This window comes from Triticum urartu, chromosome 5, assembly GCF_003073215.2.
Source record: "Triticum urartu cultivar G1812 chromosome 5, Tu2.1, whole genome shotgun sequence".
Taxonomy (NCBI): Eukaryota; Viridiplantae; Streptophyta; class Magnoliopsida; order Poales; family Poaceae; genus Triticum; species Triticum urartu.
In genome coordinates this window covers 368,051,607-368,066,494 of record NC_053026.1, presented here as the reverse complement: position 1 = coordinate 368,066,494, position 14,888 = coordinate 368,051,607, and the positions used below count along the sequence as shown (strand labels likewise).

At 45.7% G+C, this 14,888-nt stretch overlaps 1 long non-coding RNA gene across 1 annotated transcript; it reads right to left on the bottom strand.

The window, feature by feature from the left end:
* Positions 1-5,376: 5,376 nt before the first annotated feature.
* On the bottom strand, positions 5,377-6,723 carry LOC125509077. The gene is made up of 2 exons (XR_007283946.1): positions 5,707-6,723; positions 5,377-5,587 (listed from the first exon to the last, which is right to left on the bottom strand). It is a non-coding gene; the product is annotated as an uncharacterized LOC125509077 (long non-coding RNA).
* Between the last annotated feature and the right edge of the window lie 8,165 nt (positions 6,724-14,888).

The window sequence follows — 14,888 nt, the reverse complement described above, 5'->3', positions numbered from 1 at the left end:
TGGCTCAGAAAATAACATTGTAGCCAATGCTGAACTGTGTTGCATAGTTCAAATGATCAGAAACGTTTCATAAATCCAAAAGAGAGGGGTGTTTGAAGCGGCTAAGAATTACATACACCATATTTCTCAAAGAGAAAAAGAATTGATCTGCCTTGGATTTGCCAGAAAAAAAGGCAAACATGACATGGACTAAAACTGGGAAGACAAGCTAGGTCTCGAGCACAATTAATATTGAAAGATTCAGAAAATTACAATCAAGGTCTTGAACGGATCAACCATGCTCTGTGCATGGGCCTCAAAAAAACAATGATCTGTCCAACCAGAAGAAGAGAAGATCCAAGAAGATGCTTGATTCAGAAAGGAAAGCTTAAAACCCCAACAAGGAAACTCCAGAATGAAATCAAGAATGGAGGTCAAGGACGAAAGAAAAAGTGCAGCAGGAAAGGGACAAAATGAAAATTGCAAACGAAGATTTGTTTAGAAAAGGAGGATGACCCCGGGCCAATTGCAAACGAAGATGGATCTGCATGCATAAGTATGCATTAAGTGTACGCCTGTTGGACATAGATATGCGATATGTAGCTAGCACTTTGTCTCTTTAGCTTACTGATGATCTTCTCCAGGTCCTCGTTGGGACGGCATTGCCGATGTAGACGCCGGTGCCGTGCGCAGGGTAGCCGACCACCGTGGGATCCTGCAAGTAGAGCCCCTGCGTCACGACGAGCTCCGGCGCGTCCGCGGAGAGCCCCCTCCTTGATCCGCCACCAACGCGCCACCATGGCACGAACTCCCTGGCGAGCGGGTTAAGCGCGGCGGCAGCGCCCACGGGCAAAGACTCCTTGGCGAGTGGGTTCAGCACGTCGGCAGCGGCGCCCATGGGCACGAACCCCCTGGCAAGGGCGTTGAGCAGCGCGGCGGCCGCCGTGACTGTCGTCTGGACTGTCTGGTCCGCCGGCGTCGCACCGCTTCCTCGCACTGGAACTGGAGTGCTATCTCCGGCTTGTATTTATGCAGTACGCTCCCGCGCCGCATGATCCTAAGGATAGAGGGCAAAAGTCAACCGTAGACTCGCTGCAGAAGGGACAGCGCCGCGCGCTCTACGGCAGCTTCCCTGATGGCAGTTTCCACTTAGACTTCGCGAAGTCTAAGTCGGCTGATGTCACCTAAGACAGATTAGGTCCGTTTGTTTAATCGACAGCTGCTGGATTTTATTCTTAGCTGGGCCATTTTTGTTTCTCCGTTGTTTGTTTGTTTGTTTGTTTGTTTGTTTGTTTGTTTGGGCTGGGTTGTTTGTTTCTTTGTCTTTTGTCTTTGTTTGTTCTTGACACCACAAAAAAGTGTTCAACAAGAAAAGTAAATAAAAATACATTTTTATGTCACTAGTGCAGCACATCGCCCAGTCCTTCTCTTTGTGCGTCATCTTGCTTCTCTTTTTATTTTTATTTTTTTATAATTTGTTTAAAAAAACATTTTGTATATTAGAACAAAAATCAATTTTTAATGCAACAAAGAAACAAAATGGAAACCAGACAAACTAGATAGTGTGGCACCGTTTTTCACAAATCAATCTTTATAAGTTGCTATCTGCAAAAAAAAAATCTTTATAAGTTGCATACAAATGGAGGTCATGCAAGTGTGCTTCCAAAGTGGGTTGCGTTGTTTTTCTCAACAAATAATAATAACAAAAAGAATAAAAATTCAAAACACAAGGGTAAAAAAAGAAAAAAATAGTTGAAAAAGAAAAAGAAAAGGTCAATAATAAACCTACTTAGTAGGCCACCCAAGCCGGGTGTGTAGTTGCAAAAAAGTCAGATGAAGCCGGGGGCGAGACTTGAAGTTGCAAGCCTACTATCGGACATGCAAATGCAGCCAAGGGCGACACTTGCAGTTGCGAGCCTAGTGTCAGACATGCAACTCCCCCACCCCCCGTCCCTGCCCCCAACATGATTTTTTCCAGTTGCAACCATGTTGGAAGACATGCAATTGCAGTCGCGGGGGGGGGGGGGGGGGGGGGGGGGGGACGGTTGCAGTTGCGTGTCTAGTACTATACATGCAAGTTCCCCCACCCCCTCTCCTACCGCCCTTTAACAAAAACATAAGACCAGTTGCAGTCGGGAGGGAGACACACAGTTGCATTCGGGGGCGACACTTGCAGTTGCATGGCTAGTATTCGACATGCAACTCCACCCCGCCCACCTCTCCTGCCACTCTTACAAGACAAAGGTTAATTGTAGTAGCGGTGTGTGGACATGTACTTGCATTAGGTGGCGACACTGGCATTTGCAAAGCCTAGTGTCGGACATGCAACGACCACCTCTCCCGATGCCCACTTACAAAACAAAAAATGTCAGTTGCATTGGGTGTGTAGGCATATGGTTGCAGTCGAGGGCGACAATTGCAGTTGCAAGCCTAGTATCGGATATATACGCAACTCCCCCTCCATGTTGCTCCCTTACAAAACCAAAAAAGGCCAGTAGCAGTCGAGTGTGTAGGCATGCAATTGCAGACAAGGGCAACACTTGTAGTTGCAAGCCTATCGTCGGACACGCAACTTCCCCATCTCGTGCCGCCCACTTACCAAAAATGTTCAGTTGTAGCCGGGGGTGTAGGCATGCAATTGCAAAGAAAAAAATTCAGTTGCAATCGGGTGTATAGGCATGCAATTGCAGTGGAAGACGACACTTGCGGTTGCAAGACTACTGTTGTACATGCAATTGTAGTTGCAAGCGTATTGTGGGACTTGCAATTCACCCCCTCTTCGTTAAAAACACAAGGCCAGTTGCAGTCGATAGGGGACATACAGTTCCAGTCGAGGCCGAGACTTGGAGTTGCAAGCCTAGTATCGAACATGCAACTTCCCACTCTCTCGCCGCCCACTAACAAATCAAAAAATGTCGGTTGTCGTAGAGTTTGTGGGCATGCAATTGCAGTCTGGTGTGTAGGCATGCAGTTCCAGCCGAGGGTGACACTTGTAATTGCAAGACTACTTTTGGATATGCAACCCCCCCCCCCTCTCTGACAAAAAAACACAAGGCCAGTTGCAATCGAAAGGGGGACATGTAGTTGCATTCGAAGGCGACGGTTGCAGTTGCAAGCCTGGTATCGCACATGCAACCCCCCCTCCCTCTCCCACCGCACTTAGAAAATAAATGTTAGTTGCAGTCGGGTATGTGGACATGCAATTGCAGTAGGGGATGACACTTGCAGTTGGATACCGAGGGACAGACATGCAATTGCCCTTCTCTTGACAAAAGACTAATAAATTACGTTCAATGGCGACACTTACAATTGCGCCTAATAGTGAAGAAAAGGATTTTAAATGCACTAAGAAGACAAAATATAAATAAATAAATAAGAAACATGGATTTTTTGTAAAGTAAATAAATGAACAAAATAAAAATAAGAATGAAACAAGAAAAATGGTAAAAATACAAATGCAAAATAAAATCAATGTCACAAGAACGCCGATTTATTTTTGTTAAAAATCACTTATGAAAAGATAAATAAGAGGCAAGAAAATAAAATAAAAAACACATAAATAAATCCAGAAAAGGCCAGGCTATCACACATCCCTGCCCAAGCATAAAATAAAGAAGAACGAAGGAGCGGGCCAGAGACACCCTAAAACAGCCCATCACCAAAAAGAAAAATGGAAGCAAACTTATTGGACATGAGAGAAAAAAAACAAACAAAAAATTACCAATTCTTGGTCGCTTTGAAGACATGGAGTTGCATTCTGGGGCAACACTTACAATAGAGGTCCCATTGCTACCGAATCGACTAAGACTTGGCTAATTCTTGGTCGACTAAGAATAACAAATTCACATAAAATAGATTTTTTGGATTAGATATTTCCATCTATACTTCTTTTAGACTGACATACTTAACACAAAGCCAAAGCTAAAAAACCTAGAAAAGGAGACATGGGTGCTTGTTCTATACAAAAATGTGTGCGTGTACACACATCTGAAAAAAGGAAACTCTGGTTCTAAAAAATGGATGCTGCACTAGAAAAACTACATAAAAAACTATATATTTAGGGATATTTTCTATCAACAACAACCACACATACGCACACGGATTCTAGGAAAAAGAAAAGGGAGAAAAACTCACAAAACATGCTACCGCAGTGTACGAATTCTTTTCCTTTTCACTCTTAGACTTTGTAAACTTTGCAGGCAAAAAAAAAAAGACACACCGTTCAAAGCCCGCCACTCCCCTACCTAGCCCATCCAAAGCTGATAAGAAAAACAAGACATGAAAGCAGCCCACTAGTCCGTCCATTTACACGGGCCAATTTACAAATAAAAAGTAGTTTGCACACATTTAAAAGCAGTAGTAGATCTAATAGTCTATGAGTCGACTGAGACTTCGCGATTTTTAGCAGTACCGTTCCGGATATCGTGTTGTCACGTACTCCTACAAGGGTATGGTTACCATGCTCACTGACATGCCGGGCCGAAAAGGCTGTGGGGACTCTCGACCCATGCATGCAGAGCACGCAGAGCGGTTTGAGCCGGCCCGTCCTAGATGTTTGAGCGTTTTTTTTTTTGCCGAGTTTTGAAATGGTGATGCCATTTTATAGTTTATCTGTTGTAATAACTGTTTTTCTTTTACGAAAATAATCTGGATTTATTATAAAAGTTCATCAGAAGTACAAAACACATTATTACAAATGTTGGAAATTATCTATCATGGACTTGACACGGCAGATGTCCTAGCGTAAGGACTTAATCGTATAATCATCGCAATTAGGTTAGCTTGAAGGGGTTAAACGGGACAAAGGACACGGAGAGTTTACCCAGGTTCGGCCCCTCTCAACGAGGTAAAAACCTACTCCTGCTTTGTGTTGTACTAGATCATGGCGGCGCGCGTTGCTGCACCCATCTATTTTTTCAATAAAGCGATAGTAATATATATCATCATTGAAGAGGGCGCTGTGACAAGTTAGAGACAAAAATATGTAACTGTTGTTTCAAGTACTCCCTCCTGTCCTTTTTACTCTGCAAATTCTTTGAAGTCAAACTTTATAAATTTTGACCGTATTTATATGAAAAAATATCAACATCTGCTATGCTAAAGTTATACAATATGAAACTTTAAGTCATGACACATTTATTGGTATTGATTTTAGACTGTGAATGTTGATACTTTTTTCTATAAAGTTGGTCAAACTTTATGAGGCTTGACTTCAATCAAATCTTATATGCGAACTAAAAAGGACCGGAAGAAGTAAAACAGCTAAATTTAGAAAAGATGGGTAGAGTTTTTTATAAGCGAGAATAATTACATTTTCATACGAGTACACAAAAAGGAAGCGGGTAAGACTGAAATTGATAATGCTATCAAAACTACAGTGCTAGCACGCACTTGGATGCTACTCAACAACACATTAGTAACATCGACTAAAATATTGTTTCAGTAAAAGCACCAGTGGAGGAGTAACTTAGTTACATGGATACTGATGGTAGCAAAATAGACGTTTCTAGGTCTGCAATCCCCGAATAATAAGCTTAAGTGCTACTGGTGACATGCTGCTGACCAAGGTTGAAAAATACCGTTATTATCTATGCCATTTAGAGCAGATCTGGACATCAGAAAAATGAATGAACAAACACTACATTTAATTATATTTGTATAAAAAATCCAAAATATGTAAATTCTGCTATGGGGATTTATGTTTACACAGCGAGCCGAGTGGCAAACCTTGACATTGGCATAGTTGTCATTCATGGAAGCAAATTTGTAGTCAAACAATATATAGGCTCAAAAAACTTGTCTGGTCTGGTTGAGGCAGCTGTCTATATTGACCAAAGACATGCATTATGAGGACTACACCTTTTTAGAAGTAAATGGACTGCAAGAATCTGAAAAATGATTATAAGAAATGTGGAGATGGAGGAGTTCAAAATTGTGCGACAAAATATTAAGGTCAGTTTGCAATGCATCTCAAATTATATACGCGTGTGCACGTGACACACAGAAAATGGCGACCAAGACAACATAAACAGTCCCAGCATCTGATCGTGAACTTAGAAAGTTTATCTTAGAAAATTTATCATTGTAGAACGATGCACAGTTAGTATAACCAATTGCTAAGTGTACACGTGGGATCATATTTTTGGATTCATCTCCAAACAATATAAATAGCCAAGCTAATTGTACTGACGGGTTCAGATGTTGCGGTACCATCGGAGACAATACCAGATGAGAAGGGGCAACATAGTAGACCATAAATCCATATGTCGAGAAAAACATAAATAAAGGGTCCTAAAAACATACTCCGTACAAGGGAATTAATAGTGCCGTTCTTCACCTTTTCCCCCGGTAATAGATTGGTTGCTCCAAGAACATATGGATGGGCCAAATTAGCGGACAAAAGGAGCAGCGCACACGCGGAGGGGGCGACTGGAGTGGTGTTGGCGGGCAGGTGGAGAGCGGAGACTGAGGATAAGAGAAGGGGAGTAGGAGGGGAAGGCGTCGCTATAGCGCTAAAAAAAGAACCAGCACCGCCCTGCCGCCGTCGCTGTGGAAGATGGATCTGCTGGTCCTGTGGTGCAGAGGAAGATAAGGCGTTGCCTACGCACCACCAGAATCTATCCCACGCATCTCCATCTCCCTAGGGGCGCAGTGCTGATGGCTGGAGCGCTGGTTCGTTCGCGCATCTCGATACAACAAGAAGTCAGGGAGGGGAGCAGGCAAACCAGAGAGAGAGAATCAGGCGAGAAGAATGCGAACGGGGGAGGAGGGGCGACAGTGGCTCTGCGGCTACAACAACATGGCCCAAGCCCATTTGGCCGAAGTTTACATCAGATCTCCGAATTTGTTACGGGAGCAGCGGCCCAAACGTGCAGCGCCCGAAGCTCAGCAAAAGAAGGCCCATCAGGATTAGAATGAAATCTAACGGCCACGGACATCCACAACAGGCATCCAATGGTTCGAAAGGGTAATGGCCTGAGAGGGCTCGATTAGTGCTCAGTTTTAATGTCTTAGAATTGTTAGGGTTTCGATTACCAGGGAGCGAATACGGTTGACATAGCTGAAAGGATCGATATGGTTGACTAGAGGGGGGTGAATAGGCAACTAACAATTTTTAGCTTTTCTTTAACAATTTAAACTTTGCATCAAAGTAGTTTGTCTAGATATGCAACTAGGTGAGCAACCTATATGATGCAATAAGGATAGGAACACAAGCAAGCAAGATATATGAAACAAATAAGCTTGCACAAGTAAAGGCATGAGATAACCAAGAGTGGAGACGGTGGAGACGAGGATGTGTTGCCGAAGTTCCTTCCCTTTGAGAGGAAGTACGTCTCCGTTGGAGCGGTGTGGAGGCACAATGCTTCCCAAGAAGCCACTAGGGCCATTGTATTCTCCTCACGCCCTCACACAATGCGAGATGCCGTGATTCCACTATTGGTGCCCTTGGAGGCGGCGACCGAACCTTTACAAACTAGGTTGGGGCAATCTCCACAACTCAATTGGAGGCTCCCAACGACACCACGAAGCTTCACCACAATGGACTATGGCTTCGCGGTGACCTCAACCGTCTAGGATGCTCAAACACCCAAGAGTAACAAGATCCGCAAGGGATTAGTGGGGGGAATCAAATATCTCTTGGTGGAAGTGTAGATCGGGGCCTTCTCAACCACTCCCGAGCAAATCAACAAGTTTGGTCGGCTAGGGAGTGAGATCGGGCGAAAATGGAGCTTGGAGCAATAATGGAGCTTAGGGGTGGAAGAGGTAAGTCAACGGGGACGAAGGGGACCCCTTATATAGTGTGGGAAAAGGATCCAACCGTTACCCACCAACCAGTCCGCGGCCAGCGGTACTACCTGTTGGGGAACGTAGCATAAATTCAAAATTTTCCTACGTGTCACCAAGATCTATCTATGGAGTCATCTAGCAACGAGGGAGGAGTGGATCTACATACCCTTGTAGATCGCGCGCGGAAGCGTTCAAGAGAACGGGGTTGATGGAGTCGTACTCGTCGTGATCCAAATCATCGATGATCCTAGCGCCGAACGGACGGCACCTCCGCGTTCAACACACGTACGGAGCAGCGACGTCTCCTCCTTCTTGATCCAGCAAGGGGGGAGGAGAGGTTGATGGAGATCCAGCAGCACGATGGCGTGGTGGTGGAAGTAGCGGGATTCCAACAGGGCTTCGCCAAGCGCTGCGGGAGGAGGGAGATGTGTCATGGGAGGGAGAGGGAGGCGCCAGGGCTTAGGTTTTGTTGCCCTCCCTTCCCCCCACTATATATAGGGCCAAGGGAGAGGGGGGGCGCAGCCTTGGCCCTTCCTCCAAGGAAGGGTGCGTCCAAGGGAGGAGTCCATCCTCCCCAAGGCACCTAGGAGGTGCCTTCCCCCTTTAGGACTCTTCCTTTCCCTTATCTCTTGGCGCATGGGCCTCTTGGGGCTGGTGCCCTTGGCCCATATAGGCCAAGGCGCACACCCCTACAACCCATGTGGCCCCTCGGGGCAGGTGGACCCCCTTCGTGGACCCCTGGACCCCTTTCGGCACTCCCGGTACAATACCGATAATGCGCGAAACTTTTCCGGCGACCAAAACAAGACTTCCCATATATAAATCTTTACCTCCGGACCATTCCGGAACTCCTCGTGACGTCCGGGATCTCATCCGGGACTCCAAACAACTTTCGGGTTACCGCATACTAATATCTCTATAACCCTAGCGTCATCGAACCTTAAGTGTGTAGACCCTACGGGTTCGGGAGACACGTAGACATGACCGAGACGACTCTCCGGCCAATAACCAACAGCGGGATCTGGATACCCATGTTGGCTCCGACATGTTCCACGATGATCTCATCGGATGAACCACGATGTCAAGGACTTAATCAATCCCGTATACAATTCCCTTTGTCTAGCGGTACGATACTTGCCCGAGATTCGATCGTCGGTATCCCGATACCTTGTTCAATCTCGTTACCGGCAAGTCTCTTTTACTCATTCTGTAACACATCATCCCGTGATCAACTCCTTGATCACATTGTGCACATTATGATGATGTCCTACCGAGTGGGCCCAGAGATACCTCTCCGTTTACACGGAGTGACAAATCCCAGTCTCGATTCGTGCCAACCCAACAGACACTTTCGGATATACCTGTAGTGTACCTTTATAGCCACCCAGTTACGTTGTGACGTTTGGCACACCCAAAGCACTCCTACGGTATCCGGGAGTTGCACAATCTCATGGTCTAAGGAAATGATACTTGACATTAGAAAAGCTTTAGCATACGAACTACATGATCTTGTGCTAGGCTTAGGTTTGGGTCTTGTCCATCACATCATTCTCCTAATGATGTGATCCCGTTATCAATGACATCCAATGTCCATGGTCAGGAAACCGTAACCATCTATTGATCAACGAGCCAGTCAACTAGAGGCTTACTAGGGACATGGTGTTGTCTATGTATCCACACATGTATCTGAGTTTCCTATCAATACAATTCTAGCATGGATAATAAACGATTATCATGAACAAGGAAATATAATAATAATCAATTTATTATTGCCTCTAGGGCATATTTCCAACACTACCGCGCCTGGCCAGCGGTACTACCGTAAGGCCGCGCCGTACTACTGCTTGCAACCAAGCGGTACTACCGCACGGCTGTGCGGTACTACCGTACCGACCCACGGTACAGCCGCAACCCCAGCAACAGAAAAGATAAATAGACGCGCAGGAGCTGGGGGTGGTACTTCCGCACGCGTGGTACTACCGCGCCCCCCATGCGGTACTACCGCAAGGCAAACACCCCAGCTAGGAGGGGAAGGGAACTTCCATGCCTACTTCCGCAAAGAAATGGAAGTAGCAAAAACCCGACACAGTAGTACTGCCGAGGGGCGGTACTACTGCCTGACTGCATAGCGCGGTACTACCGCTCGGCAAAAGCGGTACTACCGCGGTAGGTGCAGATGTAAAAAATTACATCCGCCCCTACTACCGCAAAGGGGCGGCACTAGCCTGGTGGGCAGCGGTAGTGCGGCTCCAGGGGAGCGGTACTACCGTGGGCACCTGCGGTACTACCGCGCCATGGCGTGGTACTACCGCGGATGCCTACGGTAGTACCGTTTTCCTGGGAGCAGTACTACCGCAATGAACCACAGCAACCAGACAAGGGAGGCAAGAAAATGGAGGAAGCTCCAAGGAAAAAGGAGGGGACAAGAAGGAGACGTGTACGTGATGATTCCACCCAAACCTTTCCAACGCGGACTCCCTCTTAATAGTACGGCTTTCCTACGACTCAAATCCACCAAAAAGAAACGTAGAAAAGACGTCGTCTTTATCAATCTTCGAGGGGCACCCAATCGTCTTGTGCCTAGCAATGAAGTGTCTGGAATACTCAAGGCACACGATTAGTCCGCAAATGCGTTGTCATCAATCACCAAAATACTTGGGGATAAATATGCCCTTACAATAGCTCTCGATTATTGTTACCTGTCCCTAAACCGCCGTCGGATCGTCCCTTTATATACACAGGAAAACGCCCGGTGGCTCACGGAGTCCCGGCCGGCTCATACACAACGTGTCTGGCTCGGTGACTAACTACGCTTACCTTACAAAACAAGTCATACACATATGGCGGTTCATTCGCTTGGGCCTTAAGTCGCCTCTAGGTCTTGGGCCGTCAACGGGCTTTGTATAAACCGCCATCTTCATTGATAAGTTGCCAGTGGTATAACCCCGCCCCTCCTGGGCGGTTCATACCCAGTAGTTATATCTCCAACATTAGGCCCCAGGTTGATTTGAACTTGTTCATATCAATCTTCAACACCTGTCTTGACAAAATCTTGCAGCACTTGTTTGATAAACCATGCTGTACCCCGCCGTGATGTCAGCTTACAGAGTCTTCTTAACCCGCCATGACATCATTCCGCATTAATTTCGCACAAGGCCTAGAACATCTTAACTGATCCTTATCTTAATAATCATCCCGAAAATCGAGACGTCTATATAGCCACATGATGATTTTGGCCTCCTCGATTCCCGTGCGTGCCTTGTATCCACCCCCTTATAAATAGGGATAGGAGTCTTTATCATTTCCCCCTTGCCTCCTTGCCTTCTTCTTCCTCCCGTGTCTTCTCCGTCGCCCGAGCTCCGTTGTCACGACCTCCGACCGTTGTGCTCACTCAGGCCGCTGCATCGACCTGACCAGACCAGAGAACTCCGGCGCGCCACCACTGTTCCTCATCACCCGTAAGTGCACCTCTCCTTTTATCTCAGATATGCATTAGGGTTTGGACAGTTCATCGGTGTTCTTGCCGTTCTTCATTGTTTCCTTCAACTCAAAATAGCTTGTAATCTGGATAGGTCATAAACCTTGCGCAGAAGTAGTTTTAGCATTCATTTTTATCATCAGAATAGCATCTCTCCATAGAAGATCCCATCGAAGCATCCAAACTTTTCTACTGCTGCCACCTTAGGTTTAGAATTTTACTGCTTTTTCTGAGCTGTGGTAGATCGAAAATTATTGCTTCAGCTTGCAAAATCTGTTTGTCCAACACTTCACAAAATTTTCACTAATAGATTTGAAGCACCATAACTGCCATGGCGGCTTATACCGTAAACCGTGATCCACCATATGACACTAGGCCTTTTTTAAATCTGTCCGGCTTAACAGAAGAATCCTTAATCCGGTAGGTACCATTAGTCCCCTTTTTAAGCCACCATTAGAAATATATGTGTTCTTAAATGTTCATTCACCGGCTTAATCTGTTAGCCTGTTTATAGCATTTTACCTTTTAATCAATTGTCCAGCTTGATAGCATGATCTTAAACCAGTGACATTTCTTTCTTTTAGGCCTTTTTCCTCCAAAATGGTCAAGACTGTCACCGCCTTCAACTGGGTCGTTTCCTGGGTCACTAAAGAAGACCTGAACGAATATGTTCAGACTGGCATCCTAGCCAAAAAAGATGTCATTCATTGGAGGGTTCCAGACAATGAAACTCGTCCTGATCCCAAGGATGGTGAAGTGATTGCCTTTACTGACCACATAAACCGGAGCTTTAGCCCTTCCGGGTCAAAATTCTCCCGCTATGTGCTGCACTTTTTCAAGCTTCATCCCCAAGATATCGGACCCAAATCTGTTTCAAACATCTGCAACTTCCAAGTATTCTGCGAGGTGTACCTTCAACAGGAGCCCACCGTAGAACTATTTAGAGAGTTCTATTACTTAAACCGGCATAACGAGTTCACAGACGGGCCCAGACTGGAGCTAGGCGGAATTTCTATTCAGCGCCGGAATGAAGCCACCTTTCCCAGCTGCCACTCTTCCCAGTCATCCCAAAGACTGGAACCAAACTTGGTTTTATTGCAAAGATACTTCTCCAGAAGGGGAAAATCCTTGACGGGTTATCGCGCTAGCCGGCTTAGCAACAGACATCATCTTCCAGACCGTATCAGCACAGCAGAGCGAAAGAAATACATGACAATTTTTTCAAAGATCCGGGCCTTGATGGCCAACGGCTTGACCGGGATTGATCTGGTTTGATGCTGGGTCGCCTGGAGAATCTTGCCTCTAAGTCGCCTGTCCGGCTTAATGTGCGAGTACACCAGCGTGTTAACAGATCCGCAACGCCACTGTCAGATTGAAATAACTAACGAAGATATCAATAATATGACCAAAACTCTATTGAATGAGAGCTTGGAAGACTGTAGCCAAATCGGATTGAGTCCATTCTGCGTCCTTAATAAACCGCCAGCTGTAAGTTTTGAATCAAGTTCATACTTGAATCATGTTTTCATTGGTACTGTCTACTCATATTCATTCAATTTTTTTTACAGGCCGATTCACCTTTTTGGACCAAGAAGCTGCAGGATAAGCCGGCCAAGAAACCTCGGACGAAGAACAAGGCTATCAAAAAGCCTGCTAAGAAGAACACAAATCCTACCGAATTATTCAATTTGGATGACAAAGATGATGATGACGAGTTGGAGGTGGAACTTGATTCCCTTGGCTCGTTTTTTCTACATCTTATTGACAATGACTATTATCAGGATGAAGCGCAGGCCAGCCGTGCAGATGATGCTGAGGTAATTGCTCTTTCCTCCGGCTCAGAACCTCTGCCAACACAGAAAACTCGACAAGCAAGCCGGAAAGTAAGATTTTCTCACCCCTTAGCTCACTTGGATCCCAACTTTCTTTTGAAGAAAGCGGCAACATGAAGCTCACCGCACAACCCAGAATAGCAGCGGTGGAGTTTTATCATCTGGCTTACCGAACACCCCAGCACCTCGCAAACGTCGACCGGAGGTTTCGAATATTTCTAACTTATCTTGTCCCAAGGCGGGTCTTTTTCGGAAACCTCTTAACCCATCCGATTCAAACTATCAGGGAACATCTCATTCCTCCTCCGGGGACTCGACAGGAACTCAAATCCCAGCCTTCAAGACTGTGTCTGGGTAAGGGTGTATTCCGTCACTCGAAACTCCATGCTTGATTGATATGCTGACATCATTGTCTTTCTTATTTCCAATGGCGTGGCCAAGCCTAGCAAGAAGGCGAAACTGAACAAACCGACTAAAGATTCCAACTCTTCTGAGCCGGAAAATCAATTGCCACAGGACTCTCAACCAGCAACTGAAGCTACCATTGATGACCCTCCACCAGAAGAACACGGCGCCACCATGGATCAAATAGACATTGAGCCGGTCATCTCTAAGCTGCCAAGTCCCATCAAGCCCACTGAGGAGAAAACTAATGATGTCATCATCATCGGGCTTGGCTATACAGCTCTGGGTAATCCTACTGCCTTATCCAAGCATAGTGTCAAGGAAGAATTTTTTGCTGCTGTAAAGGCAAGTGGAAGGTAGACTTGGAGAGCTACGCCCAGTTCGGTGCCCAAGAAGGCCACTCTGGTTATTTGAACTGTTTATATACCAGCCGTGATTTTGAAGTCAGCTTGGTCAACTTGATGAAGGAGCGCTATGAGGTAATCCAACAACATTCTCCTCCTAACTGTATCTCTATCAGCCACCAAGTCTATAGAATATGATAAAATTGAATATGATGTAGACTTTTCAATAGTCACAAATAGATGAACATCATCACCAATAGCCCCCAAGGTCCGGCTTAAACTATCAAGTTAAGCCGGGACTTCAATTAGTAGTAATCAACTTCGCATCTGTAGCCCCCAAGGGCCAGTTTAATCAATATGAATAACTTGGGACTTATCACCATGGTTGAAAAACTCAATTATGTAGCCTTTGTAAACCAGATTATATCATTTTTCCCAGGCCATCATAAAATGTGTCGTAAAAAGAGCAATAGGCATTAGCCCTCAAGTGCCAAGGAAAATACTTGTATTGTGCTTGGGACTTCAAAAATAATCAGGATCATAATACTGTACATGTTTGCTCATGTCGCAGGCTGAACTAACTGAGAAGGAATCGCAAATCAACGATTTGAGGGCCAACATTAAAACTTAGCAATCTGAGACATCCAAGGCCAAGTCAGAGCTGAAGACTGCATTGGAAAACATCGAGCAGTTGAACAAAGCTTCAGCGCTGACAAAACCGGCTAGGAGACCGAGAAGGCAGCTCTATTAAAAAGAGCAGAGGATGCCGATGCAGCTCTTAAACAGGTGACTGATGAATTGTTCGGTTTAAAGCATGACATCAGCTATCTTCGGTAAGTAGTAAACATAACTCCTTTACACCAGCAGGCATATCATAATCATTTGCCGGTTTATCAATACCTTTACTGATACAGGCTTCTGGAGCGTCAAGTTGGGCTCAGACATGCGCATCAAGCTCAAGGCGGTCTACACTCTTGTAGAACAGCTACTGGTGCTCAACGGACCATTGCTGCTGCTATCCATAAAAAGCATCCGCCCACTCTCATCAAGGAAACATTGGAG